The sequence below is a fragment of the Lycorma delicatula genome, chromosome 9 (assembly GCF_047948215.1).
Source record: "Lycorma delicatula isolate Av1 chromosome 9, ASM4794821v1, whole genome shotgun sequence".
NCBI lineage: Eukaryota > Metazoa > Arthropoda > Insecta > Hemiptera > Fulgoridae > Lycorma > Lycorma delicatula.
In genome coordinates, this window is record NC_134463.1 from 112,975,535 (window position 1) to 112,989,227 (window position 13,693).

A 13,693-nucleotide genomic window follows, 5' to 3' on the forward strand; every position below is an offset into this window, starting at 1 on the left:
TATTTTCCTACATCTTTGATTCTGTATTATTAATTCTTACACACATTTTTCTAAATTAAAAAATTTCAAACACTACCTTGAATTCTACTGTTGCAATAATTAATAATTTACCACTATAAAATAACTAAAGCAATAAGTATTAAATTTGCAAATAATGAGGATTGTAATGTAGGAAATTATTGTTATATTAGTAGTATCTTTATTATAATCAATATTTTTTCCTAAGGAAATGTTACCATTATGTACCATGTAATTTAATGTCAAGATATTATTATTTTTAAGTTAGAATTCTATTTTAATTTTTATGTATATTTTAATTATGTAAATAGAAATAAATAAAGAAAAAGGGTTGTGATAAATGAATTTTGAAATAAAATAGCGAAAACATTCAAGAACTGTTTGCATAAAATCAAAATCTACACAATTACATAGACTTTTCTATTGTAAAATGATTATAATCAGTTAAAAGGAATTAATTATGAAAAATAAGTATATACATTCATCTAATACAGAACTTATTTAATAATTACAACTTTTTTATATTTTGATTTTTAATTTACATCTATTTTTAATTACTTTCTTTTTAACTATTGATGATGATGATTGTTGAACGATCTAAATACATATTTAGTTATAAATTTTCATTTTTTGAATGTAATTGTTTGAACATTTGTTTAGAATTCTAAGTAGTAATATGTTTTTTAAAGAATTTAAATTATTGATAAGTATGTAATGAATGATTGTTATTATTACTAAATTTAAAAAAATAATATGTTTATATCTGTCACATATCATCTAAATAAATTTAACATTTATCATACTACTTTTAATATAGTCCCTTAATATCAGTTTATGTAACAATGCCACAACTTTTCAGAATTTTGGTAAGATTTTCTTCAAGTCCACAAAGTCTAAGAGAAATTCAAAAACAATTGCCATGCAAGGAATGCACTCACACGTTCCTCGCACGGCAAGAGACCTAGGAGCATGAGACCAGAGGACGATTGACCGCAAGGCTTATTCCTCTGGTCAGACCGTGCACAGAGCGGCGGAGCGGAGAGGTGGAGTACTACATGACCCAATTTTTAATGGGTGACGGGTACTTCACTTACTTCCATGTCATAGGAGAAGTGCCATCCCCAGACTGCCTCTATTGTCCCGTTGTATGGGATGACACTGAGCACACCTTTTTCAAATGTGCTTGGTGGGCGGCAGGTCGAGGGACACTATAGGCAGATCTCGAAGCACTGAGCCCCCACAATGTGGTTGCAATGATGCTCTGTAATCTGAGCAGCTGGGAAAGCGTAGCCCGATTCGTCAACATGACCAATATTCTCATGACCAAAAAGGTTGACCTGGATAGTCCTGAAAATTAGGTAGCACCTAATCAGGCTAGTATCAGAGGACTTGAACAGAAGTAATGTGTTAAACGGTTCCGGGTCGAGTCCTGGTAGAAAGGGGAGTGGTTTTAGTTGGTAGTCTGGTGATAGTGATTGGATAATACCATCAGCTGCAGTCCGACATTTCGTGTGTAAATGTATTTCCACCTCCCTCTGAAAAAAACAAATATTATTTTTAAAATATCACATAAGGTTCTAATTATTAAAAGAACTTAGATAAGAAATTCTTTTGTGAACTAGAAATTGAACTCAAGGTGGAGTGGATTCACTACGTGTATTTGAATATAAAGTTAAAAAAAGTGGTTTAAAATTAAATAAATTCAATATGTTTAAGATACATTTCAGATCTGCCTTTTAGTGTAATATCTGGTAAGACCTGACATATTTCTACTCATTTCAAAACATGCATGGATCTCATTTTCACATTATGGAAAACATACGTAAGCGTGCCCGTGCCCGTGCGCACACACATATCCTTAGTTATTGAATTCATAACAATATGCATCAGATCTTGAAAAATACCAGTTATAGGTGTATAAACACCTTTTTGTTTATTTATGCTTGCAGATATAAATTGCAGGGAGTAAGATCTACTGACCTGGGAGGCTACAGATGATGAACAAGATCTTTTAATCCACCTCTTCCAATCCAGAATCTTGTAAAAGTTGTCCGTTAAATAATGTTGGACCTCCAATGGAGGTGAGGTGGGGCATCATCTTCCATAAAAATAAGTCATTCAGATCTTCTTGAAGTTGGGGTAACAACCAGTTTTGTAGCACATTCAGTTATAAAATTCCAAACTTATTTGTCGTAAATAGAAATTTTCGAGGGTGAATTTCAGTGTTTATATAGATGATGATGTGTTTTAATTCTAAAACAATTTTATTATTCCTTATCAATAAATAAATAAATCAGACATTTGTATGCTGGTCTGTAAGCTCATACAGTGAGTGATGTTGGCTAAATATTCTCGCGATGTGACAACATCATTCATTATAATCACCATTAACAATTTAAGATGCATTGCCCTATCAAATCATTGAGATTTCTGGTCGAACTAAGATGACAAAATAGTAATTATGCAGAGATTAAATGTTGCAAACATTTTATTGTAACATTAATGCAACATTAAATGTTGCATTAAAGTTGCAAACGAATGTATGGTAATAGAGAGATTTGAGAATCTATGAAACTGATATTTAACTTTAATTTTTGCCAAAATAATTTTAATATTAAACATATATTTATGACAATGTAACAATTTATCTACGAAGCATCCATTATATTTTCCGACTAGGCTCTCCTAAAAATGTTAACTAATACTCTAATATTGACTGACGTTTACATACTTCTAGTCAAGCTCTTATACTAAAATTTCATATCTCTCCTTGGTTTGGTCACAATTAATTGTTTTCCGGATGGTTGTCATTCTTTGTTTCTTATGAAATGCGAGAAGTTTGACGATTGTACCTATATGATAAAGAGTTAACAGCGTTCAAGACGGTCCGTATTTTATCAGGAGAAATTTGTTGTATTTCGACAGATGTTGTATTTACTCACACCTTATAAGTGGTTTAAAAAATGGATTATAATTGCCTTTTTATTGATTAATTCATTATTGCATTACTTCACTCCTATTCATTTGGTCAGTTTCTTTTACAGCTGTGATTTCTGCGTTGAAAAAAATATATTTTTGATTTTAAATCATACTCTTATTAGTGATTGCTTAGGCTAATGCTGTAAGCTGATTGGTTTGTTGCTGAAATAATATAATCTGTAGTGGCGAAGTTGGGTAAGTGTTAGTGTTATCTATGCGAGGATGAATGTGAGTTGTCATTGGTTTATTTTTAGTGGCTTAGTTGTGGGAGGAATTGAATCGAGTTTTGGGTCGTATCTCATTCTATTTCTAACGAATGTTATGTGACTGTTATGAATTAGCAAAAGTTAAATATATTTGACAAAATTGCACTATTATTGAATACTCGTGAACACCGGTTTGTTAGTATTTTACATTCTCTTACTTTAGCCTCTACCATAATAAGGTTTTGTACAAGAATTAATAAATTTTTACGATTACCAGTTAAATTTTTCTTGCGCTTCATAAGTAAATTATATAATATACGTGAAACGTTACGTGGTAGGATGTTTTAAATGGATTCAAAATTTACTATTGAATTTCATTAATTTATAAAGATTATAACAATATTTCACAAATTTAACAGATTATGATTTTCCAAATATACCATTGGTTATGTTATCACGATGATTTTGAATATAAGTTGTTATTATTATAAACATCTTGAATTTTCTGCATCCCGTTAAAAATATACATAAATGTGCTAAAATAATTTTCAATAACGCCTTTGAAATCGTGAATAATTTTGAATAAATCTTAACATTATTGCACTGTATTAAATAATAAATACGAACTTCAAAACCAAACTGATCTTTTCATTTTATAATTAATTAATTGTATACATTCCTGGCGTGGAGCTATGTAATGCATTAATATATACCAATCAGAATAAGGATTTATCTATTTCGTATTTTTTATGTTTACAGCGATTAATTTTTAGAGTTATTTTTGAGATTCTTCTTTCAGAAATCTTTTCTTAGTAAATTCATTTAAATCTAAAAGTTATTTCTTTTATTTAGAGATAAAAAAAATTCTTCTGCTGAGTTCACGTATGAATATTTAAGGCACATGTAAAATTAGTTTGTACGAGAAATACAATTTTGCACAATCTTCTACACACAGTTTTATATGCATGAAATTCGGACACTAAGCATATTCAAAATCGCAAGGGAAATTTATAAATAAACCAGTTACGTTCAAAATTACTTATAATTACTTACTACTTGTAATTCTATTTTGGTTGAAAGTTAGGAGAGAATAAGTTTCGAGTGTATTTGGTCAAATTGTAAAATTTAAACAACTTTGAGCGGTTAGTTTTTTTTTTGTTTGTTATCTATAGAGTGTAGAGTGAATAAGTTTTAAATTTTTAATAAAATTTGTATGAGTTATAGAAGAGAAAGAAAGATTACGATAAAATACACCATGTAGTGATTATACGTATCTATCATTGTTACACTAACAACAACTATTTACAATTTTTAAATATCAATTATTTGAATTGTCTATTCGTATATTACAACTGGCTTTTAAATTATGAAAACATAATTATTATGAATTTATTTTTTGTTAACATTATTTATTTATGCAACGGCCTATTAATATTGCTGATAGCATTTACTAAGATAATATACTTCTAATAATATAATATTCTAATCAGTACACACCTCCAGCTTATCTTAATGTAATTTCGTATCGTAATTGGTCTTATTCCAAAAGTAATTAATTTTCATTTTTTTAAGATATTAATATCGTTATACAAATTACTTTGAAGTGAGTAATAATATGCAACATTAAATAACTAATGTTTACCGTATCTGTCGTTAGTAACTATATTCCAATCTGTCTTTTATACTGGCTGTATACTATAAATTCATTTCCATTTATATTGGCGCTTTTCCCCACTGTCTGTCGGTAGCATCTATTTGCCCTGTCACACCCACTTGAGTGTAACCGAGGTGTAGTCTTCCACAGTCTCAGGTCGACAATTTCTGTGATGTGTGGTTAATTGAAACCCAACCACCAACCACTGGTATCCACGATCTAGTGTTCAAATCCGTATAAAAGTAACTGCCTTTAATAGAATTTGAATGTTAGAACTCTCGACTTCGAAATCAGCTGATTTGCAAAGACGCGTTCACCACTAGTATTTTTAACTGTGATTGTAGTAATGTTTTCTTGAGTATGTAGTCTGTTGTAAAAATATCTGTAGTTTCACCTGATTTACGAAGTCAGAGTAAGTACACTGTGTATAATGTTTGTTACTTTCAACATTTAAAAACTAGCTAGGTCAGTAATTTACTAAATTTATAACAGATATTTAGAATTCTTATTTTATTTTTTGAATAGGCCTATAAGAAATAAAGTTGATTAATGTTTTCTTATCGTAACTGCTTTCCGGGACGCTGGTTTATCGTTCACGCTATGAAAAAAACATTATAATTATCCCTACAGTAGTATTTATCAATAACTTACATGGAATAATGTAGTACAACCAAAACTAAAAAAAAAGTTCATAATTAATTTAGTTCAGTAGAAAAATAAACATCGAAAATTATTATTGCAAAGATAAAAATAATGATTATTTTATTCTAATATCGTTCGTGTAAAATACACACATTTTAGCCTTTTCTTAATCCTTATAAGACTTTACAAGGCCAATAATTAGTTTTGAAATGTATGAATTTTGGTATGACGAATGTTTCAGTTTCTCCTTTATTAGGTGCCCATATTGTAGAGGATTGGAGTTTTGTTTCACAATTTGGTCTTGTTAATAGCAACAGCAGAAAATATACCTCCTGCTACAACAGAATAAGAATGTGGTAAGCAGATCATTGCCTTAAAAAAGTTTGTAAAATTTGGGATGATGTATCACCAACAGGATTTTTCATTTCAAAAGCAGTGTTCCAAAATTTCATAAATTCTTGATTCTCTTTCAATAACTCTGAGGACTTGGCTAACTGTCATTCCCCACCTACGTCAAAACACTTTCTGCAATTACATTAGGGAAATGTACAGTTAATAGCATGATACTAACATTTGCAATTTTCTGGGCTCAGCACAGACAGATATTTCTTAAAAAGGGATTGAAATAAATCCACCCTCTTCAAAACTTGTTTGCAGAATCCAGAATAGAAGGATAGACGCTTGACTTAAAATTCCTTATGGTATTTCAATTTATTCCTTGTTCTTCAGCTGCTGTATAAGAGTCTCTATATGCAGTATAAGAACCTCTATTGTCTGCAAGATTTAAGAACAACTGATGAAACCTACATGAAGTCTCCTGATACACTTTAAGTTTAGGTGTGTCACAAGTGGTAGGAAAATGGCAACAAATAAAAAAATACACCTTTATGACAGGGTCTTGAAGAGAATTTAAAATTGACCAGGCTTGCTTTATTCCATCTTCAACACAAAAATTAAAATAAGACAGTAAAACATTCCATTGTTCTACAATCCTTTGAACTACATCATTTATAAACAACCATCATATTTCACCTAATTTAAGTTATGAACTTTAAGATTCAATAAATGTTGAATCACCTTAAATTCTTCTAATCTTTCTGGTTTCTTTAGAATAAAATTGGATATGTCACTACAGAGCTCTTCAACAGCATGTGGAAGGTATTTACAGTACAAGCTTGTGAAGTCTACAAACTAACGCTGTGCCAAATGCATCTAGATATATATATATATATATATATATATATATATATATATATATATATATATATATATATATATATAAATGTTCATTCAACTTTTTAAGCCTAGCTTGAATTCCTGTTTGCTGTCCCATCATTACAGAGGCATTATTCTCTGTGGAGTGGTAAATCCTAACAAGTTTGTAAGTGGTACTTCTAATTCTTCAAGCAGCAAAAACTGACTTGTCAGTGATGCTTAAGAATGAGTCTTCTACCATTTTTGACTTAAAGCAACAGCTAATGATTTTCTAAAAGAAATGTTTATTGATTTATCAGCAATCAAAGAGAAAGAGTTTTTCTGATAAGATATGTCTAGCATCAACCACTAAAGCATTACTTATTAAATATAAAGTATCAGTTCAACCACATTTAATATTTTAATTATTGCACTATCAGGAGCGATTGCTTTTATTATATTAATGATGGTAGTGTACCCATTAATTCTAAAGGAAGATTATGCTCTGCAATTCTGCTTCAGTAACTTTATTATGTAATGAGGAACAGATGCTGTTAATAGACTGGTGGCTACACTAAAGATGGTGATTTGTATATTCTACATTTGCTTTATACTAAGGAGTATTTGCATGTCTATGCATAAGGCTCTTGTTACTGTTAATTTCAATATGACAGTATTTATAGTACGGCATTTGTTTTTTTATCATCACCAGGCGGAATCCAAGATTTTAATAAGGATCATCAATCTTTTTTTTTTTTTGTCTTCAGTCATTTGACTGGTTTGATGCAGCTCTCCAAGATTCCCTATCTAGTGCTAGTCGTTTCATTTCAGTATACCCTCTACATCCTACATCCCCAACAATTTGTTTTACATACTCCAAACGTGGCCTGCCTACACAATTTTTCCCTTCTACCTGTCCTTCCAATATTAAAGCGACTATTCCAGGATGCCTTAGTATGTGGCCTATAAGTCTGTTTCTTCTTTTAACTATATTTTTCCAAATGCTACTTTCTTCATCTATTTGCCGCAATACCTCTTCATTTGTCACTTTATCCACCCATCTGATTTTTAACATTCTCCTATAGCACCACATTTCAAAAGCTTCTAATCTTTTCTTCTCAGATACTCCGATTGTCCAAGTTTCACTTCCATATAAAGCGACACTCCAAACATACACTTTCAAAAATCTTTTCCTGACATTTAAATTCATTTTTGATGTAAACAAATTATATTTCTTACTGAAGGCTCGTTTAGCTTGTGCTATTCGGCATTTTATATCGCTCCTGCTTCGTCCATCTTTAGTAATTTTACTTCCCAAATAACAAAATTCTTCTACCTCCATAATCTTTTCTCCTCCTATTTTCACATTCAGTGGTCCATCATTGTTATTTCTACTACATTTCATTACTTTTGTTTTGTTCTTGTTTATTTTCATGCAATAGTTTTTGCGTAGGACTTCATCTATGCCGTTCATTGTTTCTTCTAAATCCTTTTTACTCTCGGCTAGAATTACTATATCATCAGCAAATCGTAGCATCTTTATCTTTTCACCTTGTACTGTTACTCCGAATCTAAATTGTTCTTTAACATCATTAACTGCTAGTTCCATGTAAAGATTAAAAAGTAACGGCGATAGGGAACATCCTTGTCGGACTCCCTTTCTTATTAGGGCTTCTTTCTTATGTTCTTCAATTGTTATTGTTGCTGTTTGGTTCCTGTACATGTTAGCAATTGTTCTTCTATCTCTGTATTTGAACCCTAATTTTTTTAAAATGCTGAACATTTTATTCCAGTCTACGTTATCGAAAGCCTTTTCTAGGTCTATAAACGCCAAGTATGTTGGTTTGTTTTTCTTTAATCTTCCTTCTACTATTAATCTGAGGCCTAAAATTGCTTCCCTTGTCCCTATACTTTTCCTGAAACCAAATTGGTCTTCTCCTAACACTTCTTCCACTCTCCTCTCAATTCTTCTGTATAAAATTCTAGTTAAGATTTTTGATGCATGACTAGTTAAACTAATTGTTCTGTATTCTTCACATTTATCTGCCCCTGCTTTCTTTGGTATCATAACTATAACACTTTTTTTGAAGTCTGATGGAAATTCCCCATTTTCATAAATATTACACACCAGTTTGTATAATCTATCAATCGCTTCCTCACCTGCACTGCGCAGTAATTCTACAGGTATTCCGTCTATTCCAGGAGCCTTTCTGCCATTTAAATCTTTTAATGCTCTCTTAAATTCAGATCTCAGTATTGTTTCTCCCATTTCATCCTCCTCAACTTCCTCTTCTTCCTCTATAACACCATTTTCTAATTCATTTCCTCCATATAACTCTTCAATATATTCCACCCATCTATCGACTTTACCTTTCGTATTATATATTGGTGTACCATCTTTGTTTAACACATTATTACATTTTAATTTATGTACCCCAAAATTTTCCTTAACTTTCCTGTATGCTCCGTCTATTTTACCAATGTTCATTTCTCTTTCCACTTCTGAACACTTTTCTTTAATCCACTCTTCTTTCGCCAGTTTGCACTTCCTGTTTATAGCATTTCTTAATTGCCGATAGTTCCTTTTACTTTCTTCATCACTAGCATTCTTATATTTTCTACGTTCATCCATCAGCTGCAATATATCGTCTGAAACCCAAGGTTTTCTACCAGTTCTCTTTATTCCGCCTAAGTTTGCTTCTGCTGATTTAAGAATTTCCTTTTTAACATTCTCCCATTCTTCTTCTACATTTTCTACCTTATCTTTTTTACTCAGACCTCTTGCGATGTCCTCCTCAAAAATCTTCTTTACCTCCTCTTCCTCAAGCTTCTCTAAATTCCACCGATTCATCTGACACCTTTTCTTCAGGTTTTTAAACCCCAATCTACATTTCATTATCACCAAATTATGGTCGCTATCAATGTCTGCTCCAGGGTAAGTTTTGCAGTCAACGAGTTGATTTCTAAATCTTTGCTTAACCATGATATAATCTATCTGATACCTTGCAGTATCGCCTGGCTTTTTCCAAGTGTATATTCTTCTATTATGATGTTTAAACTGGGTGTTGGCAATTACTAAATTATACTTCGTGCAAAACTCTATAAGTCGGTCCCCTCTTTCATTCCTTTTGCCCAGCCCGTATTCACCCACTATATTTCCTTCCTTGCCTTTTCCAATGCTTGCATTCCAATCTCCAACTATTATTAAATTTTCATCTCCTTTTACGTGTTTAATTGCTTCATCAATCTCTTCGTATACACACTCTACCTCATCATCATCATGGGCGCTTGTAGGCATATAAACGTTAACAATCGTTGTCGGTTTAGGTTTTGATTTTATCCTTATTACAATGATTCTATCGCTATGCGTTTTGAAATACTCCACTCTCCTCCCTATCTTCTTGTTCATCACGAAACCTACTCCTGCCTGCCCATTATTTGACGCTGAGTTAATTACTCTAAAATCACCTGACCAAAAGTCGCCTTCCTCTTCCCACCGAACCTCACTAATTCCTACTATATCCACATTCACCCTATCCATTTCCCTTTTTAAATTTTCTAGCCTACCAACCTTTTTTAAGCTTCTAACATTCCACGCTCCGACTCGTAGAATGTTATTTTTTAATTTTCTGGTGACCCCTTCCTTAGTAGTCCCCACCCGGAGATCCGAACGGGGGACTATTTTACCTCCGGAATATTTTACCAAGGAAGGCGCCTCCATTATTGTTATGTGAAAATGCAGAGCCACATTTTCTTGGAAAAAAAAGCAGCTGTAGTTTTCCATTGCTTTCAGCTGCGCAGTACTCAGAGGACTGAGTGATGTTGATACGGCCGTTTAAGTCGTCCTGACTCACGCCCCTAACAACTACTGAAAGAGCTGCTGCCCTCTTTCAGGAATCATTCCTTAGTCTGGCTCTCAAACAGATACCTCTCCGATATGGTTGCACCTTCGGTCCAGCTACTCTGTATCCCTGAGCACTCAAGCCCCCTCACCAACGGCAAGGTCTCATGATTCATAGAGGAGGATCATCAATCTAGGCATTACTAAACTTTTGTTCTTTAGCGGAGCTAGGTGAACTGGTTCCAAGAGTGAATCACTAGTTACACATTTAGTCACTTACTGCCCTATCATGTCAAAGCAACACTTTCAGCGAGATGATCACAAACTCTTTTTTCTTTTGAAATTTCAAATATAAACTGTATAGCTTTCTGTGTTTTTTCATCCTGATAATTATACTGTATATGAATTTTTTAGACTTACACAATACAACACTTACCACTAAAAATAATTATTAATACTATAGAAGTATAGTAGTAGTCCATCACACTACATATGCAACCCAACACAGAACAAAATGAACTGAGTTTGTGATCGTGATCATGAAAAATTTTAAGTCCACTGATTTCTTTGGCAGGGCATTCATACAATGATGATTAAAATTTACATGATAGTCAAGTCGAAAGGTAACACATTTGCTAATTAAAGGTCTTTGCACTGGCTGTCAAGGTTTTAGTGACCACAGGTAGAGGTAGAGCATCTGACTGGCATTCACATAACTCATCATCAAGTGAATGGGAAAAGAGATAAATAGTAAGTATGGGCAATCTACCAATAAAGAAAGCGGTAAGAGGGGCAGTAAAAGTTACTTCCAGGCAGCACATGCTCATTCCACCCACAACTCATTGGTTCATAGTAATTTTGCCCAGGATGGGAACAGCAAAAGCATTTTTTGTTTTTTGCCATATTTAACTAAATTACTTCATGAAGTTAGAGGCCAAGAGGTCAAATAACTATATTTTTATCACTTTCCTTCTGCTTTGAAAGTTACTTAAGTAAAAGAGAGGGAGAACTTATCTTTTCTGTACCAGCAAACACATATGCATACCAAAACTATTTTATCTGTGAAGACCTCTAGATGTAATAAATTATGTAATATTTCCATTTCTATCAATAATGATTTACTAACTTTAATCAGAATTCAAATAGATGTGATATCTTGATTACATGGTAGCTGAAGTGGAGGTTAGTTTGTACTTCTAAAATTCATTTTAACGAGATAATTTCTGTATATACTTTCTAAATATAATAATATTATAACAAATATTGTTATACCAATATAACAATATTAAATTTCACACATAGCTTTTACTTTTTAAATAAGATTTTAATAAAAATCAACGAGAAAGAAAAATAATAATATTGAAAAATATAGTACTATAAAAACTTTTTTATATTCCTAAAGTGTACATTGCAATATGTTCAACTTGTGAACAATAAGCAACCACCACGGCCCAATTAGATGAGGATGACATAAGTGACAAGCAAATGAAATGTAGTCTCGTACCAGACCCAGACCTACCAATCCTGAAATGTGTAGTTAATTGAACCCCAACCACCAAAGTACACCGGTTTTACTAAGATTAAATAGCTTTTACTAAGATTCTAATCTCAGAACCTTCAACTTCAAAAATCAGCTGTTAAACAACTGATTTGCAACAAGTTAACCACAAGACCAGTAAGTAATTTTAAATTATATTATTATATTTTTTAATTATTATATTACAGTATGCATCTAAGCTAATTCCTGGCTTATTATGCAACTGGAAACAATGTTTCCATATACTACTGCAGGTAGAGATTACATCCCACTTAGTACCAATAAAGAAGCAGCTGGCTATTTAAGGATACCACCACCGTGGCACAATAGATGGGGATCTTGTTGGAAATTATATTGCCCACATATATGTTTGTGAGTGATACAATTTTCATGGTTCCTATCTCTTCAAGGAAGTAGGCAGTGCAAGAGAAGCAGATTGAAGTAGTTAAAAGTCTTACCCAGGACCAATTAATTAGATCAATGTCAAATATAATTTGCAAATAACAAAACATAATATACTTATAAAATTAAAACCTATAGTATTATATAATATGATTCATAACCCTTTTCTCTACCCAATTTCACCCTTGGTATCCCTTCATTCTAATATCATTCATTACTAACTCGTAACTACAAAAAATAAAACCTGACTGTAAGAAAATATACCATTAAATTGGATATTTGATTCTATGAGAACAACCCATCACTAGAATTGAAAACTTTTTTAATTTTTTTAAGGGGAGGTAATATAGGCTATATCATTAATATAAATTGTACATTTTTAGAAGTATTTATGATACCTTTATGATTCAAAAACAAAGTTATTTACCTCATAACTTTCACTTTTTACTGACTTTTGTATAGTTATACAAAACTGTTTTAATTTACCCAATTTTTCTGTTTTTGCTATAAAAAATAATGAACAAATTTTTCTGTTGTGTGGTTAATAGCTACAAAAAGCAAATTTAAACATTCTAATAAGGTTCTAGCATAAATTTCATCATCCTAGCTTAAGTTTTTGAGAAAATTATACTAAAGAATAAGAATTTTCAGAAATAGAACTGCATGAAATAGTCCCTTACTAATTCTTGCTCTGTCAATTTCTTTGAAGATATTTAATGCACTATGACCGGGTTAAAATACTAAGTGTTTATTTAAACATAATTTCCTAAGCAACTTTGAAAGACAAGACAGCACCATATACTTCAACTTTGAATGCATAAAGTCCAATGAAAACATTTTGGGAAGTCTGTTCCAGATGACTATAAAAAGATTCCATGGGATTTTGGGTAATGACATGTAAATATTTCCATAACAGGTTTCTATCTGATAGGCTTTCAAAGATTGATTTGATAACTTGAGCTACAGCTGGCAGTAAAGAATGTTTATGAGTACACTGCTCACCTGTGATTTTGCATCTATTGAATTTGCACCAGAAATTTTTCCCCAACAGGAATTTTTGTGCGGTCTTTGATAAATGTATATTTTATGTAAAACATTTATTCTCATTTTTCTAAACTGTTTGGGTTTCATCAAATAGCAAGACCAAGACCAAAATAATTCTGCAAGCTGTTAATTTCCCTATCAATCAATCTTCCAGTACCAAATAGGAATTTACATCA

The 13,693-nt window shown here is 31.9% G+C and overlaps 1 long non-coding RNA gene across 2 annotated transcripts in view; it reads right to left on the minus strand.

Moving 5' to 3' along the window:
- Positions 1-577: 577 nt before the first annotated feature.
- LOC142330184 (uncharacterized) overlaps positions 578-13,693 on the minus strand; it is a 40,028-nt gene continuing 26,912 nt past the window's right edge. Inside the window, exon 4 of one of the 2 annotated variants that reach the window (XR_012757723.1) lies at positions 578-1,553. This is a non-coding gene — a long non-coding RNA (uncharacterized LOC142330184). The remainder of the gene's footprint in view (positions 1,554-13,693) is intronic. The other variant, XR_012757722.1, reaches the window with a different exon arrangement.